The sequence below is a fragment of the Melanerpes formicivorus genome, unplaced genomic scaffold (genome assembly GCF_026170545.1).
Source record: "Melanerpes formicivorus ecotype bairdi unplaced genomic scaffold, bMelFor1.0.p_v2 SCAF_58, whole genome shotgun sequence".
In the NCBI taxonomy this organism is placed as follows: Eukaryota; Metazoa; Chordata; class Aves; order Piciformes; family Picidae; genus Melanerpes; species Melanerpes formicivorus.
The window spans coordinates 43,065-61,014 of NW_027142410.1; the positions used below are offsets into that span (position 1 = coordinate 43,065).

Here is a 17,950-nt window from a genome sequence, read left to right on the forward strand (position 1 = left end):
CGCTGTCACGGGGAGGACGGTGCCGTCTTGGTGCCCTCACTTCCGTCTACATGCCCCCAGCCCTCCTTTCTCACCCTCTAAGGCCCTTGAGGTGCTCGCAGCTCGCCTTGAGATGCCGGGGGAGATGTGGCTGGGGGACCCTGGGACTGCAGGACACCCAATACCGGGGTGAGACCACCCCAATCCTGCGGGACCCCAAACCCTGGAACCCCCCCGAGACCTCTAACACAACACCACCACTCCCCGCCCCCTCAGCTGCTTCAGGACCCTCCAGAGACCCCCCCGGAGACCCTCCAGAGGCCGCCAGACACCTCTCGATGCCCACAAAGCCCCTCTAGACGCCCCAGAATACCTCTCTGCGCCTCCCTGCAGAGGCCACTCACACCCTTGGCAGCAGGCGACAGCAAGCAGTACCTGGCCGTGCCCACAAGGTGGGAGCAGTGAGCAGAAGAGCCAGGGGCGCTAGGGACACCGAGACTCCAGCAGTGCCACACAGCAACCCACACGCTGTGGGGACCTGACACAGAGACCCCGAAACCACACTGAGGCACAGACCCCCCCACTCCTCCGTGACCCTCCAGACATGACCCAGGAGCCCCTCCAGAGGTCCCCAGACACCTCTAGATGCTCCCAGAACCCTTCACATGCCCCCAAATTCCCCTTTCATACCCCCAAGCCCACTTCAGATGACAGCAGACCCTCCTTAACAGGCCCCCAGCGCTCAGCAGGTCCGGTGCTGCTGTGCCTCGGGAGCAGATCAGCTGGTCTCCCTGCAGAGCTTTTTCCAGTCAATGAAAAAACAGCACACCACACACACACACGAAAGACAATCCACTGTTTTAATTGAGAGACAGTTGCTATTTCTGCTTCAAACCACACCCCACACCCCCCCGTGGCTCTGCTCAGGATGTGCTTTTCTCCTCTAGAAGCCTTTCTACAGAACAGAGGGGGGTCACGTCAAGGCCTTTCTGCACACAAATCACTGCCCTTCTGCAATCTCTCAATAAGCAGCACCGCTGTTCCTCTGCTGGAACACCTCACACTCACTCTTACACTTGCCCGGGGCTTTCCCTCCCCTCCAAGAACGTCCTGGCATTTCAAACATTTGGCATTTCAGGTCTGCAAGCAGCCTTTGTGGGAGGCTGCCCTCACCCCTCCCTCACTGCTCCTCTGCTGTATCCTCGCCCACCCCGCTGTGGCATCACAGAAGGAAAGACAGCCGAGCGGCTACGCTCCTGTTCTTTTTATCACCCCGAGCCGGGGACAGCCTTCTGGGCAAGGTTTGCAGCTTCAGCACACAGCTGAGCTTTGCTCTCACCCATTAAACCCTTTGGTGGTTTCAGCTTCCCGAGGATGTGTCGGCACAAGTCCTTGTCGGGGCACCGCAAACAGGGAGAGACAAAGCTCCGAGATCCAGGAAGAGGACGGCTGAGCAGACACCCCTAAAGAGAGAAACTTCATCAGCTGAACCTCACACTTCTCCCAGCTTTGCAACAGCAAAGAACTTTGTGAACAACACAGTGGTGCTCCTAAGGAGGTCACCAGCTTGCAAGTTACAGGAGAAATAAAAACCTTTTTATTACAGAAGCACTGGCAAAAATTTACGGACAGGAACAGCAGACGAGCAAATTCTGCGATTGAGCTAACGACAGACATCAGGCCTAGGATCTGGCTACCCTGACAAAGGATGCCAACAGGACAGAGTGAGGCCTCAGCAGCACTCCCAAAAAGCCCCACAGAGAGCCACAGGCTCTGGCCCGTGCCCCACCTACGGGCCGGCCCTCCTGGCAGCAGCGCAACACCACCTCTTCAGGAGCCCAGGGACTGACCTCAGCCCCCTAAGGGCCAGGCAAGGTTGGTTCCTGTTAGCTGCCTAAAGCAGCCTCCCCAGCCCTGCTTCCAGGGACCTTGGGCTGCTGCTGGGGACAGAAGGGGGATGGAGGGCTCCACAACTCGTCACACAGACCCCGAGCACAGGGCTGTTAAGCTGACAGGGTGCCAAGGGAACAGGCTGCCATGAAGGCACAGACCCAGGCCCTGAACTACAGGGTGGGTCACCTTGCCGCAGCAACACGACCCAGCGGCTTCGCTGCGTCCGACGAATAAAAGGAGGAAGTTCCACAGGAACAGAAGGGAAAACCTTTTCACTGTGTGTGCCAGAGCCCTGGAGCAGGCTGCCCAGAGAGTTAGTGGAGTCTCTGGAGACATTCAAAACCCGCCCCAGGTGATCCTGCACTGGCACAGGGGTTGGACCGGATGCTATTTTGGGGTCCCTTCCAACCCCTAACACTCAGTGATTCTGTGATTAGCTATGCTGGTGACAGAGTCTCACTGAGTGCTCTTTAAAATGTTTTTCTTTTCTTTCAGCCTAGGAGTTTCATATTTAAATAGACCTTCTGCTCTGTCTTCCCCCTTCCTTCTTCCATCTTGCGTCTAAACACTAGGAGAGCTTGATGAGCTCTATCCTGGGCGTCCCAACGTAACACATCTCAACTGCATACATGGATTTTGTAATCTTTTGCCCCATTGCTCGCACAGGGTGGATTAAGTTCATTACTTAGAGCTTGTCAGGACAGCTGTTGAAGTGTCCTGTGCAATGCAGGAGGAGTTGAATCCCATAGGAAACCACATTACTGTGCTTTGTCAGCCTGGTTATGGTCAGAAACCTCCTTCATTTTTTTTTCTCTTGAACAGATATATCACATGAGTCCCCAGAATTAATTTGCCTCTTCTCATAATTATTTCTTTAAAACTGTCTTAGAAGTGTCTCTGTCCTTCCCTCTCTCTAGATACTGGCCTCCTGAGCCCACGGCAGACTTGCACAGAGCTACTGCGAGCACCACTCTGCACGGCCTCTGGGGGGCTTTCAAGCACAGGCACCCCAGGAGAATCCAAACCTAACCTTGCAGCTGGCCTTAGAGCTCCTCTTTGGAAAACTGTCGCTGCCAGGGCCCACAAACCAACGTCCTCTGTCGGCAAACCGGATGTAAGGGCTGAAAAGTGTCAACGGAAACCGTAATCGGATGGCCCAGGAAGATCCTGCCGGTCTGAACACACCAGACCTGGAATGCACAAAGAAACTCTGTTAACAACTGCCTGTGTGTCTGCTCATAGCTTGAGGAGTAACAGAGCAGAACCAATTCCCAAAAGGTTTTCACTGCGTTCCCAGGGCAAGTAGAGGCTTGCTCTGGCTGTAGTTAATACCTAGAAATTCCTATCAAAATCTTTGCAGCACAACAAGAAAAAAACCAAACCAACCAAACCACAAACTGCTTTATATTATTAAGTAGGAACTCGAAAGCTTACAGGAACTGTGGGGATTTTTTTATGACAAATTATTCCTTTTCTTTTTTTCAGTGAGCAATTGGGTTTCCAACAGCTCCACATTCTGACACCAAAGCACCCCGCTCCGTGTCAGGGCTTGTGGCTGAGGCCGAATACAAATCTGCAACTGGTCCTCAGGCAAAGCAGTTAAGCTCCCTGAAAAAAAAGGAAAGAAAGCAAGAGTGAGTCAACCATAAAAACAAGACCTAACCAAACCCCCAAAGCCATTTTGTCAGGAAGTCGCCTCCACTATCACCCGCCACATGCTGAAATTCCCTTCCCCTGGGGCTCCTGCTTGGCCCACAGCTGGGGAACATAAAGCAAGGCACAGCCCTGTGGGTACCTGCTGCCCTGGAGCCACCAAAACCGGAGCACCCAGTCACTACCAATCCCACAGCAGACCCAAGATACAACAGGGACTCCATAGAGACTCCAAAACCTCACTGAGAACCCCCCAACTCCTTCAGGACCCCCACAGATTCTCCAACTTAGATGCCCACAAAACCCCTTTGGTTGCACCCAAACCCCCCATCTGAAACACCCAGCTCCACTTTAGGTACCCCCAGATGCTTCCAATGTCCCCAGACCCGCTGGTGGACCAGCCCAGAACCCCCTGACACTATCCCAGACCCTTTCAGGGGGCTCCACACCCCTTCTAGATGCCCACAAAACCCCTTCACACGCCAAAAGAAACCTTTACCTGCCTCCAAACCCCACGTGGGGGCCACTTAGCAGCGGGTGGCAGCAACCAAGTCTGTTGCTCTCACCAATTAAACCCTTTGGTGCTCTCAGCTCTCTGACCCTGTGTCAGTGCAAGTCCTTGTCGGCCGGCACCTTCGTCCTGATCCAGGCGGAGAGAGAACTGCCAGGAACACAGCTTCGCCGCTCCACTTGCGGCACGCCTGCTGCCGAGGGCAGCCTCGTCCGCAGCCTGCCCGAGAGGAACACGGCCCCCGGGGCCGGGGGACACACAAAAGCCTTCCACAAAGGTAACAAGGGAAGTCTCTTGGCCACTCTTCACGTGCCGAGTGCGATTGTCATGCGGAACACACCGCGGCATCTGGAACGAGTTTAAGTCCAGGTCTGTGGCAGCACAGAGGTTCCTGGAATATCCCGGTACATCGATCCACAGGAGGTTGTCTTTCGGTCCCCAGTCTGATGCTTGGCAGCACAGCCATCACACCATTTCTCTCGAGTGCTTTGAACTGACAATTCATGCAGGAGAATAAAACCAAACAGGAGTAAGCAGCTTGGAAAAGAACTTTGATCATCACCAGGCCCAGCAAGAGGACACAGTCTCAGGCTGCACCAGGGGAGGTTTAGGCTAGAGGTTAGGAAGAGGTTCTGCACGGAGAGAGTGATGGCCCATTGGAATGGGCTGCCCAGGGTGGTGGTGGAGTCACCATCTTTGGAGGTGTTCAGGAGGAGACTGGATAGGGTGCCTGGTTGCTTGGTTTAGTTGATTAGGTGGTGTTGGATGATAGGTTGGACACGATGATCTTGAAGGTCTCTTCCAACTCGGTCTGGTCTATTCTATTCTATTCCGTTCCATTCCATTCCAACACCATCTAATCAACTAAACCACGGCACTGAGTGCCTCATCCAGTCTCTTTCTAAACACTTCCAGTGATGGTGACTCCCTGGGCACCACCTCCCTGAGCAGCACATTCCAAAGGCCAATCTCTCTTTCAACCTGCTCTATTCTATTCTATGAAGACCTTCTTCCTAACATCCAGCCTAAACCTCCCCTGGCACAGCTTGAGACTGTGTCCTCTTGTTCTGGTGCTGCTTGCCTGGGAGAAGAGACCAACCCCCACCTGGCTACAACCAGAACTGAGGGGACTGCAATCCTTGCAGCTTCAGCTTTCCTTCTCTGCTACTTCTTTTTTCAGATGGATTGTTTTTCAAAGGGACTGCTGGACAGCAGAACAGGATGGATGGCTGGGCCCCAAGAGCGGTGGGGAACAGAGTTAAACCCAGCCGGTGGCCGGCCGGGCACAAGTGGTGTTCCCCAGGACACCCCTTGTGAGAGAGTGAGTCCAGAGAAGGGCCACAAAGCTGGTGAGGGGTCTGGATAACAAGCCTTAGGAGGAGTGGCTGAAGGAACTGGGACTGTTTAATCTGCAGAAGAGGAAGCTGAGGGAATTAAGGCGTGGTCTGGCTTCAGCTCTCAACTACTTCCACGTTGAGCAAGGACAGCTTGTACTCACAGAAGGCACTGGCTGCTTGGGTTCAAGGTTCCTGCAGAGCTCAGGCTATCTCTCTTCATTAGTGAGGTCGTCCTGTCACCTAGGCAGAGAGAAGAAAATGCAGCTATGAAATTAGACCACTGGAATCGTGAGACTCGTTCTGTGTGAGACTCCAGGAGAATCCAAACCTAACCTTGGAGCTGCCCTGAAGAGCTCCTCATAGCTTGAGGAGTACCAGAGCAGGAACAATTCCCAAAAGGTTTTCACTGCATTCCTAGGGCACTTGAAGGATTGCCCTGGCTGTAGTTAATATCTAGAAATTCCTATCAAAATCTTTGCAGCACAGCAAGGAAATTGAGGGATGGGAAGGCAATATGTACTTACACGTTAGGCAAGAATTGGCTTTTCAAACTAATCTCTCTAACTGTTGGATATGCACTGAACTTCCTCGAGGCCAAATGAGGACCCCTTTATTTGGGGAAGCCTCAATGAATTGGACTTGGGGGGCATCAGACTGGGTGACTACATCTGAGAGTAACTTCCACAAGTGTCAGCATGGGAAAGATAGCTCAGAAACCCTGGGTCCAAAGTTTGCCTTAAGAAAATATAGTATAGGAATATACTGTTGGCTGTGAGAAAGGGGGGAACTGATGAACAGAAAAGTCTCATTAACAGAACCACAGAGTTGATAAGAATTTTCCGCTTGTTAGCTGAAATGCTGGGACGCAGGGAGGGGGAGAGGGGTTGGCAGACAGCCTTTGGATAGAGAAGGAATAACAGGATTTGTCAGTGATTCACTGCTGTTAGTCTTGGACAAGATGCTCTTTTGGATAAGACAAAGGACACCTGCATGATATGTGTACTTCTGCTCTTTTAGAGAGATAAGCTTTGTATAGATAGGCAGCATCTGGACCTCTGTCATTATAGACAGATAACTTTTTGTATAAAAGTTTGCCCAAACCTCTCTGAAGACACACAGCTCTTTTGAAATGATCCTACCTGTGTCAGGCGCCAGAATAGAAGCACGATACAAGAGACTTACTGAGTCTCTTGTGTGTCTTTCTCTAAGTCATTATCAACGCTGTTTGCAGCACAAACCCAAACCCAAACCCACCCCGAGACACCCCCAGCTCCCACGGGAGCCTGCAGAGACCTCCCAAAGGGTCCGTCGGAGGTGCCCAGCTGCCTCCCCACGACCCTTGACCCTTTCCGATGGCCCCACGAGAACTTTACGTATCCCCAGACCCTTTTAGGTGTCCCCAAGACCTCCTCCGTCACCCCCAAAAGCCCTGCCGATGGCCCCAGACCACCTTCAGACGCCGGAAGGAGCACGCCTGGGAGTCCCGGGCCGGCAGCGACACCGGGACCGGACCCGCTGCGGCGCAGGCGCCGTATCCATAGCGACCACCGGAACGCTGCCCCCCTGGCGCGAGCAGAGCCGGGCTAGGGCGCAGGCGCCGGATCCATAGCGACGCTCGAGTCAAGCTCTCCGCCCTCCGCTCTTCCCCTAAGAATTTTCGAGCATTCAGCGCAGTTAGGCTGCAGAAATTAGCTCACCCAGGGCGGCACACGCCGCGGCACGGCTGCACTGCCGGCCATTACACACCGGGTTGAGCACTGACCTCCCACGGGGCGGTATACGCCGCGGCACGGCTGCACTGCCGGCCATTACACACAGGGTTGAGCACTGAGCTCCCCCGGGGCGGTATACGCCGCGGCACGGCTGCACTGCCGGCCATTACACACCGGGTGGCAGCATTGAGCTCCCCCGGGGCGGCACACGCCGCGGCACGGCTGCACTGCCGGCCATTACACACAGGGTGGCAGCATTGAGCTCCCACGGGGCCTCTGGGTACGGTTGAGGCAGCAGACGCCACCCCCGCAGAGCCCCGCCGGCCAAGCCCGGACACGCCCCCCTTCCCCCCCCAAAAGCCCCGCGCTGCCCCGCCGGTGGCCACCCCCCCAAGCCCCGCGCAGCTCCAGCGGCTGCTATAGAGAAACCCCCCAAAGCAGCAGAGACTGGCACTGACCTGGGACACAGCAGAAGAGCTCCAACCTCTACCAGCCACAACCCTGAACTGAGTCACTTTAAGCATCTGGCGCCATGTTGTTGAGGGCGGTGCCACGCTGGGGGGGGCGGTGCCACGCTGGGGGGGCGGTGCCACGCTGGGGGGGGCGGTGCCACGCTGGGGGGGGCGGTGCCACGCTGGGGGGGGCGGTGCCACGCTGGGGGGGGGCGGTGCCACGCTGGGGGGGCGGTGCCACGCTGGGGGGGCGGTGCCACGCTGGGGGGGGCGGTGCCACGCTGGGGGGGGGCGGTGCCACGCGGGGGGGGCGGTGCCACGCGGGGGGGGGCGGTGCCACGCTGGGGGGGGCGGTGCCTGCGTTGTGACCTCACGCTCAGCGTTCCATGGGTTTTATTCCCCTCCAAGACAACACGTTGAGTTCTGAGCAGCTGAGGAGCCCTGGGGAACACCTGTACAGAAACGTTCCTCCAAGAGCTGTCAGAAAAACGTTCGTTCCGCCAGCACTGCCGGCCGTTACACACCGGATGGCAACATTGAGCTCCCCCGGGGCGGCACACGCCGCGGCACGGCTGCACTGCCGGCCGTTACACACAGGGTGGCAGCATTGAGCTCCCACGGGGCGGCACACGCCGCGGCACGGCTGCACTGCCGGCCGTTACACACCGGGTGGCAGCACTGAGCACCTCCCTGGGCGTGGGCAGCAGCCGGGCCCCCACCTGGCTTTTATTTTCCAACGCTAAAAGCCTTTTAGAAGCAGAGAGGGCACACAGGGGTCGTTTCCAAAGCTTTCTTACGCACCAGTCACTCCAAGCCCTCCCTCTCCAGCTGCAAACCAGAGGTTTGCCTCCGCCTCGCCTCACCCCAGTACTTACACTTTTAAAGATAGTGTGGTCCCCTCGGAGAATTTTCAGCACTTTAGGGGGGGGCCCCCAGCCCTCGCTCACCTGCTCCTCTGCTGCAGCAGCCCCCTGCCCCACGTGGCAGAACCAGCCCACCCACAATCCCCCCACTCCCTTTGAGTCGCCCCCAAAAAGGCACAAAATAAAGCAAACTGCCCAGCCAGCACCTCCTGCCTTTCACAGCAAGGACTGAACATTGCAGCTTTGGCCAAGACCATCAGCCCAAAGGAAGGCCTGGGCCCTGAGGAACTAAATGCAAGTGAACTATCTGACACCACCACAGTCCTGTGAATGTTGCAAAGCAGTAGTGCATGCGGTATAATAATTCGAAAGTTAAGGGCTGCTCAAGCTTTACACAAAGTATCCTATTCAGTTTTGGGTTCCACTTAACACAAAGTAAAAGTATAAAAGGTCAGAGGGAAAGCCAACTCTACCTCTGAACTACAGCAAGAAATACTGGAATCAAGGGGCCCTTTCTTCTGCTACTAATAGATGAAGAGAACATGAAAACTGATGGGCTAAACCAACAGGGCAAGATTAGAATAACTAGTAGAGAGAACGGAAGATACAAAGCTTCAACTGCATCTGTTTAGCAACGACTCCTACCAGATAACTTCCATGCCATAACTTTGCTGATTTCAAACAAGCCAGCTGGTGAAGCGTCTCGCTCACAGGCGGCCGACGAGGAGACGTGCAGAAGGCAGAGGCGAGGGAACAAGTCCTGAGCTTTGCTGCAGGCTGTCCTGCGGCTTCCCCTACCGACTCTTTCCCGTACACCACCGCAGAAGGAGTTGGGTGAATTTTGTCTCAAACCGGCTCCTAAGACAACCTCCGCTTTTTCCCTGGGTGCCTACGTGGGTGTTGCTTCATCTTTCCCTCACGCTCGGTACGGCATTCGGGTGCAGAGCAAGGCTCTGGACAGCCAAACCGAACTCCTGTGCTGAAGAAAAGGAAGCGGAAGCACAGGCTGAGCCCCTGAGCTCTAAACATTCACTGAGCCCCAGGAAATGCCTGCATGTGCTGGCTGCTGCCACCTCCTCGTTGCCCCGGGCCTGCTCATTGGAGGCTGCCTGGCAAAAGCACCTGCCCCCACTTTCCTCGGCGTTCTTTGAATACCCAGGTTGGAAACCTAAGAGGTAGCGTACTAATTGGAAAGCATGTTCCAGCGGGCGTGGCTGGAGGCTGGGCGCCGCCGCCGCTTTCTCTGCTCCCCGCCCCTCCTTTGCGCGGCCCCTAATCACGTGACGATCGCTGGGCGAGTCTGGGTGCTGCTGGGTTCGCCCTGGGATCGCTGGGCGAGTCTGGGTGCTGCCGGGTTCACCCTGGGATCGCTGGGCGAGTCTGAGGGCATTGGGGTCAGCCTGCAAGAGCTGGGAGAGACAGGAGAACAGCTCGTGAACTGGGAGTAGACTGCTCCCGACCGCGGCAAATCGACACCCACCCCCCCCCCCCCGCCGCTGGTGTTTCTCGGCCCCCCCCTCGCTGCCGCCCACCCTCAAACCCATAGCAGAGTCCTGCAGCAGGCACAGAGCAACTCCAGAGAGCAGCAGAGTCCACACCGAGCTGATGCGGAGCGGAGAAAGCAGAGGGGACGAGGATTACGCTGGCTAGGTCGGAGCCGACGGGGCGAGGGCGGCGCCATCTTGGGAAGGGCAGGCGCTGTCACGGGGAGGGCGACGCCATCTTGGAAAGGGCAGGCGCTGTCACGGGGAGATCGACGCCATCTTGGGAAGGGCAGGCGCTGTCACGGGTAGGGCGGCGCCATCTTGGGAAGGGCAGGCGCTGTCACGGGGAGGACGGTGCCGTCTTGGTGCCCTCACTTCCGTCTACATGCCCCCAGCCCTCCTTTCTCACCCTCTAAGGCCCTTGAGGTGCTCGCAGCTCGCCTTGAGATGCCGGGGGAGATGTGGCTGGGGGACCCTGGGACTGCAGGACACCCAATACCGGGGTGAGACCACCCCAATCCTGCGGGACCCCAAACCCTGGAACCCCCCCGAGACCTCTAACACAACACCACCACTCCCCGCCCCCTCAGCTGCTTCAGGACCCTCCAGAGACCCCCCCGGAGACCCTCCAGAGGCCGCCAGACACCTCTCGATGCCCACAAAGCCCCTCTAGACGCCCCAGAATACCTCTCTGCGCCTCCCTGCAGAGGCCACTCACACCCTTGGCAGCAGGCGACAGCAAGCAGTACCTGGCCGTGCCCACAAGGTGGGAGCAGTGAGCAGAAGAGCCAGGGGCGCTAGGGACACCGAGACTCCAGCAGTGCCACACAGCAACCCACACGCTGTGGGGACCTGACACAGAGACCCCGAAACCACACTGAGGCACAGACCCCCCCACTCCTCCCTGACCCTCCAGACATGACCCAGGAGCCCCTCCAGAGGTCCCCAGACACCTCTAGATGCTCCCAGAACCCTTCACATGCCCCCAAATTCCCCTTTCATACCCCCAAGCCCACTTCAGATGACAGCAGACCCTCCTTAACAGGCCCCCAGCGCTCAGCAGGTCCGGTGCTGCTGTGCCTCGGGAGCAGATCAGCTGGTCTCCCTGCAGAGCTTTTTCCAGTCAATGAAAAAACAGCACACCACACACACACACGAAAGACAATCCACTGTTTTAATTGAGAGACAGTTGCTATTTCTGCTTCAAACCACACCCCACACCCCCCCGTGGCTCTGCTCAGGATGTGCTTTTCTCCTCTAGAAGCCTTTCTACAGAACAGAGGGGGGTCACGTCAAGGCCTTTCTGCACACAAATCACTGCCCTTCTGCAATCTCTCAATAAGCAGCACCGCTGTTCCTCTGCTGGAACACCTCACACTCACTCTTACACTTGCCCGGGGCTTTCCCTCCCCTCCAAGAACGTCCTGGCATTTCAAACATTTGGCATTTCAGGTCTGCAAGCAGCCTTTGTGGGAGGCTGCCCTCACCCCTCCCTCACTGCTCCTCTGCTGTATCCTCGCCCACCCCGCTGTGGCATCACAGAAGGAAAGACAGCCGAGCGGCTACGCTCCTGTTCTTTTTATCACCCCGAGCCGGGGACAGCCTTCTGGGCAAGGTTTGCAGCTTCAGCACACAGCTGAGCTTTGCTCTCACCCATTAAACCCTTTGGTGGTTTCAGCTTCCCGAGGATGTGTCGGCACAAGTCCTTGTCGGGGCACCGCAAACAGGGAGAGACAAAGCTCCGAGATCCAGGAAGAGGACGGCTGAGCAGACACCCCTAAAGAGAGAAACTTCATCAGCTGAACCTCACACTTCTCCCAGCTTTGCAACAGCAAAGAACTTTGTGAACAACACAGTGGTGCTCCTAAGGAGGTCACCAGCTTGCAAGTTACAGGAGAAATAAAAACCTTTTTATTACAGAAGCACTGGCAAAAATTTACGGACAGGAACAGCAGACGAGCAAATTCTGCGATTGAGCTAACGACAGACATCAGGCCTAGGATCTGGCTACCCTGACAAAGGATGCCAACAGGACAGAGTGAGGCCTCAGCAGCACTCCCAAAAAGCCCCACAGAGAGCCACAGGCTCTGGCCCGTGCCCCACCTACGGGCCGGCCCTCCTGGCAGCAGCGCAACACCACCTCTTCAGGAGCCCAGGGACTGACCTCAGCCCCCTAAGGGCCAGGCAAGGTTGGTTCCTGTTAGCTGCCTAAAGCAGCCTCCCCAGCCCTGCTTCCAGGGACCTTGGGCTGCTGCTGGGGACAGAAGGGGGATGGAGGGCTCCACAACTCGTCACACAGACCCCGAGCACAGGGCTGTTAAGCTGACAGGGTGCCAAGGGAACAGGCTGCCATGAAGGCACAGACCCAGGCCCTGAACTACAGGGTGGGTCACCTTGCCGCAGCAACACGACCCAGCGGCTTCGCTGCGTCCGACGAATAAAAGGAGGAAGTTCCACAGGAACAGAAGGGAAAACCTTTTCACTGTGTGTGCCAGAGCCCTGGAGCAGGCTGCCCAGAGAGTTAGTGGAGTCTCTGGAGACATTCAAAACCCGCCCCAGGTGATCCTGCACTGGCACAGGGGTTGGACCGGATGCTATTTTGGGGTCCCTTCCAACCCCTAACACTCAGTGATTCTGTGATTAGCTATGCTGGTGACAGAGTCTCACTGAGTGCTCTTTAAAATGTTTTTCTTTTCTTTCAGCCTAGGAGTTTCATATTTAAATAGACCTTCTGCTCTGTCTTCCCCCTTCCTTCTTCCATCTTGCGTCTAAACACTAGGAGAGCTTGATGAGCTCTATCCTGGGCGTCCCAACGTAACACATCTCAACTGCATACATGGATTTTGTAATCTTTTGCCCCATTGCTCGCACAGGGTGGATTAAGTTCATTACTTAGAGCTTGTCAGGACAGCTGTTGAAGTGTCCTGTGCAATGCAGGAGGAGTTGAATCCCATAGGAAACCACATTACTGTGCTTTGTCAGCCTGGTTATGGTCAGAAACCTCCTTCATTTTTTTTTCTCTTGAACAGATATATCACATGAGTCCCCAGAATTAATTTGCCTCTTCTCATAATTATTTCTTTAAAACTGTCTTAGAAGTGTCTCTGTCCTTCCCTCTCTCTAGATACTGGCCTCCTGAGCCCATGGCAGACTTGCACAGAGCTACTGCGAGCACCACTCTGCACGGCCTCTGGGGGGCTTTCAAGCACAGGCACCCCAGGAGAATCCAAACCTAACCTTGCAGCTGGCCTTAGAGCTCCTCTTTGGAAAACTGTCGCTGCCAGGGCCCACAAACCAACGTCCTCTGTCGGCAAACCGGATGTAAGGGCTGAAAAGTGTCAACGGAAACCGTAATCGGATGGCCCAGGAAGATCCTGCCGGTCTGAACACACCAGACCTGGAATGCACAAAGAAACTCTGTTAACAACTGCCTGTGTGTCTGCTCATAGCTTGAGGAGTAACAGAGCAGAACCAATTCCCAAAAGGTTTTCACTGCGTTCCCAGGGCAAGTAGAGGCTTGCTCTGGCTGTAGTTAATACCTAGAAATTCCTATCAAAATCTTTGCAGCACAACAAGAAAAAAACCAAACCAACCAAACCACAAACTGCTTTATATTATTAAGTAGGAACTCGAAAGCTTACAGGAACTGTGGGGATTTTTTTATGACAAATTATTCCTTTTCTTTTTTTCAGTGAGCAATTGGGTTTCCAACAGCTCCACATTCTGACACCAAAGCACCCCGCTCCGTGTCAGGGCTTGTGGCTGAGGCCGAATACAAATCTGCAACTGGTCCTCAGGCAAAGCAGTTAAGCTCCCTGAAAAAAAAGGAAAGAAAGCAAGAGTGAGTCAACCATAAAAACAAGACCTAACCAAACCCCCAAAGCCATTTTGTCAGGAAGTCGCCTCCACTATCACCCGCCACATGCTGAAATTCCCTTCCCCTGGGGCTCCTGCTTGGCCCACAGCTGGGGAACATAAAGCAAGGCACAGCCCTGTGGGTACCTGCTGCCCTGGAGCCACCAAAACCGGAGCACCCAGTCACTACCAATCCCACAGCAGACCCAAGATACAACAGGGACTCCATAGAGACTCCAAAACCTCACTGAGAACCCCCCAACTCCTTCAGGACCCCCACAGATTCTCCAACTTAGATGCCCACAAAACCCCTTTGGTTGCACCCAAACCCCCCATCTGAAACACCCAGCTCCACTTTAGGTACCCCCAGATGCTTCCAATGTCCCCAGACCCGCTGGTGGACCAGCCCAGAACCCCCTGACACTATCCCAGACCCTTTCAGGGGGCTCCACACCCCTTCTAGATGCCCACAAAACCCCTTCACACGCCAAAAGAAACCTTTACCTGCCTCCAAACCCCACGTGGGGGCCACTTAGCAGCGGGTGGCAGCAACCAAGTCTGTTGCTCTCACCAATTAAACCCTTTGGTGCTCTCAGCTCTCTGACCCTGTGTCAGTGCAAGTCCTTGTCGGCCGGCACCTTCGTCCTGATCCAGGCGGAGAGAGAACTGCCAGGAACACAGCTTCGCCGCTCCGCTTGCGGCACGCCTGCTGCCGAGGGCAGCCTCGTCCGCAGCCTGCCCGAGAGGAACACGGCCCCCGGGGCCGGGGGACACACAAAAGCCTTCCACAAAGGTAACAAGGGAAGTCTCTTGGCCACTCTTCACGTGCCGAGTGCGATTGTCATGCGGAACACACCGCGGCATCTGGAACGAGTTTAAGTCCAGGTCTGTGGCAGCACAGAGGTTCCTGGAATATCCCGGTACATCGATCCACAGGAGGTTGTCTTTCGGTCCCCAGTCTGATGCTTGGCAGCACAGCCATCACACCATTTCTCTCGAGTGCTTTGAACTGACAATTCATGCAGGAGAATAAAACCAAACAGGAGTAAGCAGCTTGGAAAAGAACTTTGATCATCACCAGGCCCAGCAAGAGGACACAGTCTCAGGCTGCACCAGGGGAGGTTTAGGCTAGAGGTTAGGAAGAGGTTCTGCACGGAGAGAGTGATGGCCCATTGGAATGGGCTGCCCAGGGTGGTGGTGGAGTCACCATCTTTGGAGGTGTTCAGGAGGAGACTGGATAGGGTGCCTGGTTGCTTGGTTTAGTTGATTAGGTGGTGTTGGATGATAGGTTGGACACGATGATCTTGAAGGTCTCTTCCAACTCGGTCTGGTCTATTCTATTCTATTCCGTTCCATTCCATTCCAACACCATCTAATCAACTAAACCACGGCACTGAGTGCCTCATCCAGTCTCTTTCTAAACACTTCCAGTGATGGTGACTCCCTGGGCACCACCTCCCTGAGCAGCACATTCCAAAGGCCAATCTCTCTTTCAACCTGCTCTATTCTATTCTATGAAGACCTTCTTCCTAACATCCAGCCTAAACCTCCCCTGGCACAGCTTGAGACTGTGTCCTCTTGTTCTGGTGCTGCTTGCCTGGGAGAAGAGACCAACCCCCACCTGGCTACAACCAGAACTGAGGGGACTGCAATCCTTGCAGCTTCAGCTTTCCTTCTCTGCTACTTCTTTTTTCAGATGGATTGTTTTTCAAAGGGACTGCTGGACAGCAGAACAGGATGGATGGCTGGGCCCCAAGAGCGGTGGGGAACAGAGTTAAACCCAGCCGGTGGCCGGCCGGGCACAAGTGGTGTTCCCCAGGACACCCCTTGTGAGAGAGTGAGTCCAGAGAAGGGCCACAAAGCTGGTGAGGGGTCTGGATAACAAGCCTTAGGAGGAGTGGCTGAAGGAACTGGGACTGTTTAATCTGCAGAAGAGGAAGCTGAGGGAATTAAGGCGTGGTCTGGCTTCAGCTCTCAACTACTTCCACGTTGAGCAAGGACAGCTTGTACTCACAGAAGGCACTGGCTGCTTGGGTTCAAGGTTCCTGCAGAGCTCAGGCTATCTCTCTTCATTAGTGAGGTCGTCCTGTCACCTAGGCAGAGAGAAGAAAATGCAGCTATGAAATTAGACCACTGGAATCGTGAGACTCGTTCTGTGTGAGACTCCAGGAGAATCCAAACCTAACCTTGGAGCTGCCCTGAAGAGCTCCTCATAGCTTGAGGAGTACCAGAGCAGGAACAATTCCCAAAAGGTTTTCACTGCATTCCTAGGGCACTTGAAGGATTGCCCTGGCTGTAGTTAATACCTAGAAATTCCTATCAAAATCTTTGCAGCACAGCAAGGAAATTGAGGGATGGGAAGGCAATATGTACTTACACGTTAGGCAAGAATTGGCTTTGCAAACTAATCTCTCTAACTGTTGGATATGCACTGAACTTCCTCGAGGCCAAATGAGGACCCCTTTATTTGGGGAAGCCTCAATGAATTGGACTTGGGGGGCATCAGACTGGGTGACTACATCTGAGAGTAACTTCCACAAGTGTCAGCATGGGAAAGATAGCTCAGAAAGCCTGGGTCCAAAGTTTGCCTTAAGAAAATATAGTATAGGAATATACTGTTGGCTGTGAGAAAGGGGGGAACTGATGAACAGAAAAGTCTCATTAACAGAACCACAGAATTGATAAGAATTTTCCGCTTGTTAGCTGAAATGCTGGAACGCAGGGAGGGGGAGAGGGGCTGGCAGACAGCCTTTGGATAGAGAAGGAATAACAGGATTTGTCAGTGATTCACTTCTGTTAGTCTTGGACAAGATGCTCTTTTGTATACGATAAAGGACACCTGCATGATATGTGTACTTCTGCTCTTTTAGATAGATAAGCTTTGTATAGATAGGCAGCATCTGGACCTCTGTCATTATAGACAGATAACTTTTTGTATAAAAGTTTGCCCAAACCTCTCTGAAGACACACAGCTCTTTTGAAATGATCCTACCTGTGTCAGGCGCCAGAATAGAAGCACGATACAAGAGACTTACTGAGTCTCTTGTGTGTCTTTCTCTAAGTCATTATCAACGCTGTTTGCAGCACAAACCCAAACCAAACCCACCCCGAGACACCCCCAGCTCCCACGGGAGCCTGCAGAGACCTCCCAAAGGGTCCGTCGGAGGTGCCCAGCTGCCTCTCCACGACCCTTGACCCTTTCCGATGGCCCCACCAGAACTTTACATATCCCCAGACCCTCTTAGGTGTCCCCAGACCTCCTCCGTCACCCCCAAAAGCCCTGCCGATGGCCCCAGACCACCTTCAGACGCCGGAAGGAACACACCTGGGAGTCCCGGGCCGGCAGCGACACCGGAAACCGCACTGCGAGCTCCCCGAATGCGCCAGCACCCCTTGCCCCGCCAAAGGACGGCGGTTCGCAGGCACCCTGGGGCACAGAACGGCGTCAGGCGCCGAATCAGGGCTGTCCGCCACCGCTCCGGCTCCAAAGCTGCTCAGCGCGGCGCCCGCCCCCCCGGCCAGAAAAGCGGGGCGAAGCCCGCGAGGAGGGCGCGTGCGCGGGACCGGACCCGCTGCGGCGCAGGCGCCGTATCCATAGCGACCACCGGAACGCTGCCCCTCTGGTGCGAGCAGAGCCGGGCTAGGGCGCAGGCGCCGTGTCCATAGCGACCACCGGGACGCTGCCCCTGTGGCGCCAGCAGAGCCGGGCTAGGGCGCAGGCGCCGTGTCCATAGCGACCACCGGGACGCTGCCCCCCTGGTGCCAGCAGAGCCGGGCTAGGGCGCAGGCGCCGGATCCATAGCGACGCTCGAGTCAAGCTCTCCGCTCTTCCCCTAAGAATTTTCGAGCATTCAGCGCAGTTAGGCTGCAGAAATTACCTCCCCCGGGGCGGCACACGCCGCGGCACGGCTGCACTGCCGGCCATTACACACCGGGTGGCAGCATTGAGCTCCCCCGGGGCGGCACACGCCGCGGCACGGCTGCACTGCCGGCCATTACACACCGGGTGGCAGCACTGAGCACCTCCCTGGGCGTGGGCAGCAGCCGGGCCCCCACCTGGCTTTTATTTTCCAATGCTAAAAGCCTTTTAGAAGCAGAGAGGGCAGACAGGGGTCGTTTCCAAAGCTTTCTTACGCACCAGTCACTCCAAGCCCTCCCTCTCCAGCTGCAAACCAGAGGTTTGCCTCCGCCTCGCCTCACCCCAGTACTTA

At 55.5% G+C, this 17,950-nt stretch overlaps 2 long non-coding RNA genes across 3 annotated transcripts; both read right to left on the minus strand.

The window, feature by feature from the left end:
- Window positions 1–842: 842 nt before the first annotated feature.
- Window positions 843–7,623, minus strand: LOC137452713 (uncharacterized). Of its 2 annotated transcripts, none has more exons than XR_010990155.1 (6): window positions 7,544–7,623; window positions 5,535–5,613; window positions 4,025–4,529; window positions 3,307–3,480; window positions 2,903–3,062; window positions 843–1,442 (listed from the first exon to the last, which is right to left on the minus strand). It is a non-coding gene; the product is annotated as an uncharacterized lncRNA (long non-coding RNA). The 2 variants fall into 2 exon arrangements; XR_010990156.1 differs by lacking the exon at window positions 7,544–7,623 and adding an exon at window positions 6,824–6,905.
- Window positions 7,624–11,061: 3,438 nt separating this feature from the next.
- Window positions 11,062–17,077, minus strand: LOC137452714 (uncharacterized). The gene is made up of 6 exons (XR_010990157.1): window positions 17,065–17,077; window positions 15,754–15,832; window positions 14,244–14,748; window positions 13,526–13,699; window positions 13,122–13,281; window positions 11,062–11,661 (listed from the first exon to the last, which is right to left on the minus strand). It is a non-coding gene; the product is annotated as an uncharacterized lncRNA (long non-coding RNA).
- Between the last annotated feature and the right edge of the window lie 873 nt (window positions 17,078–17,950).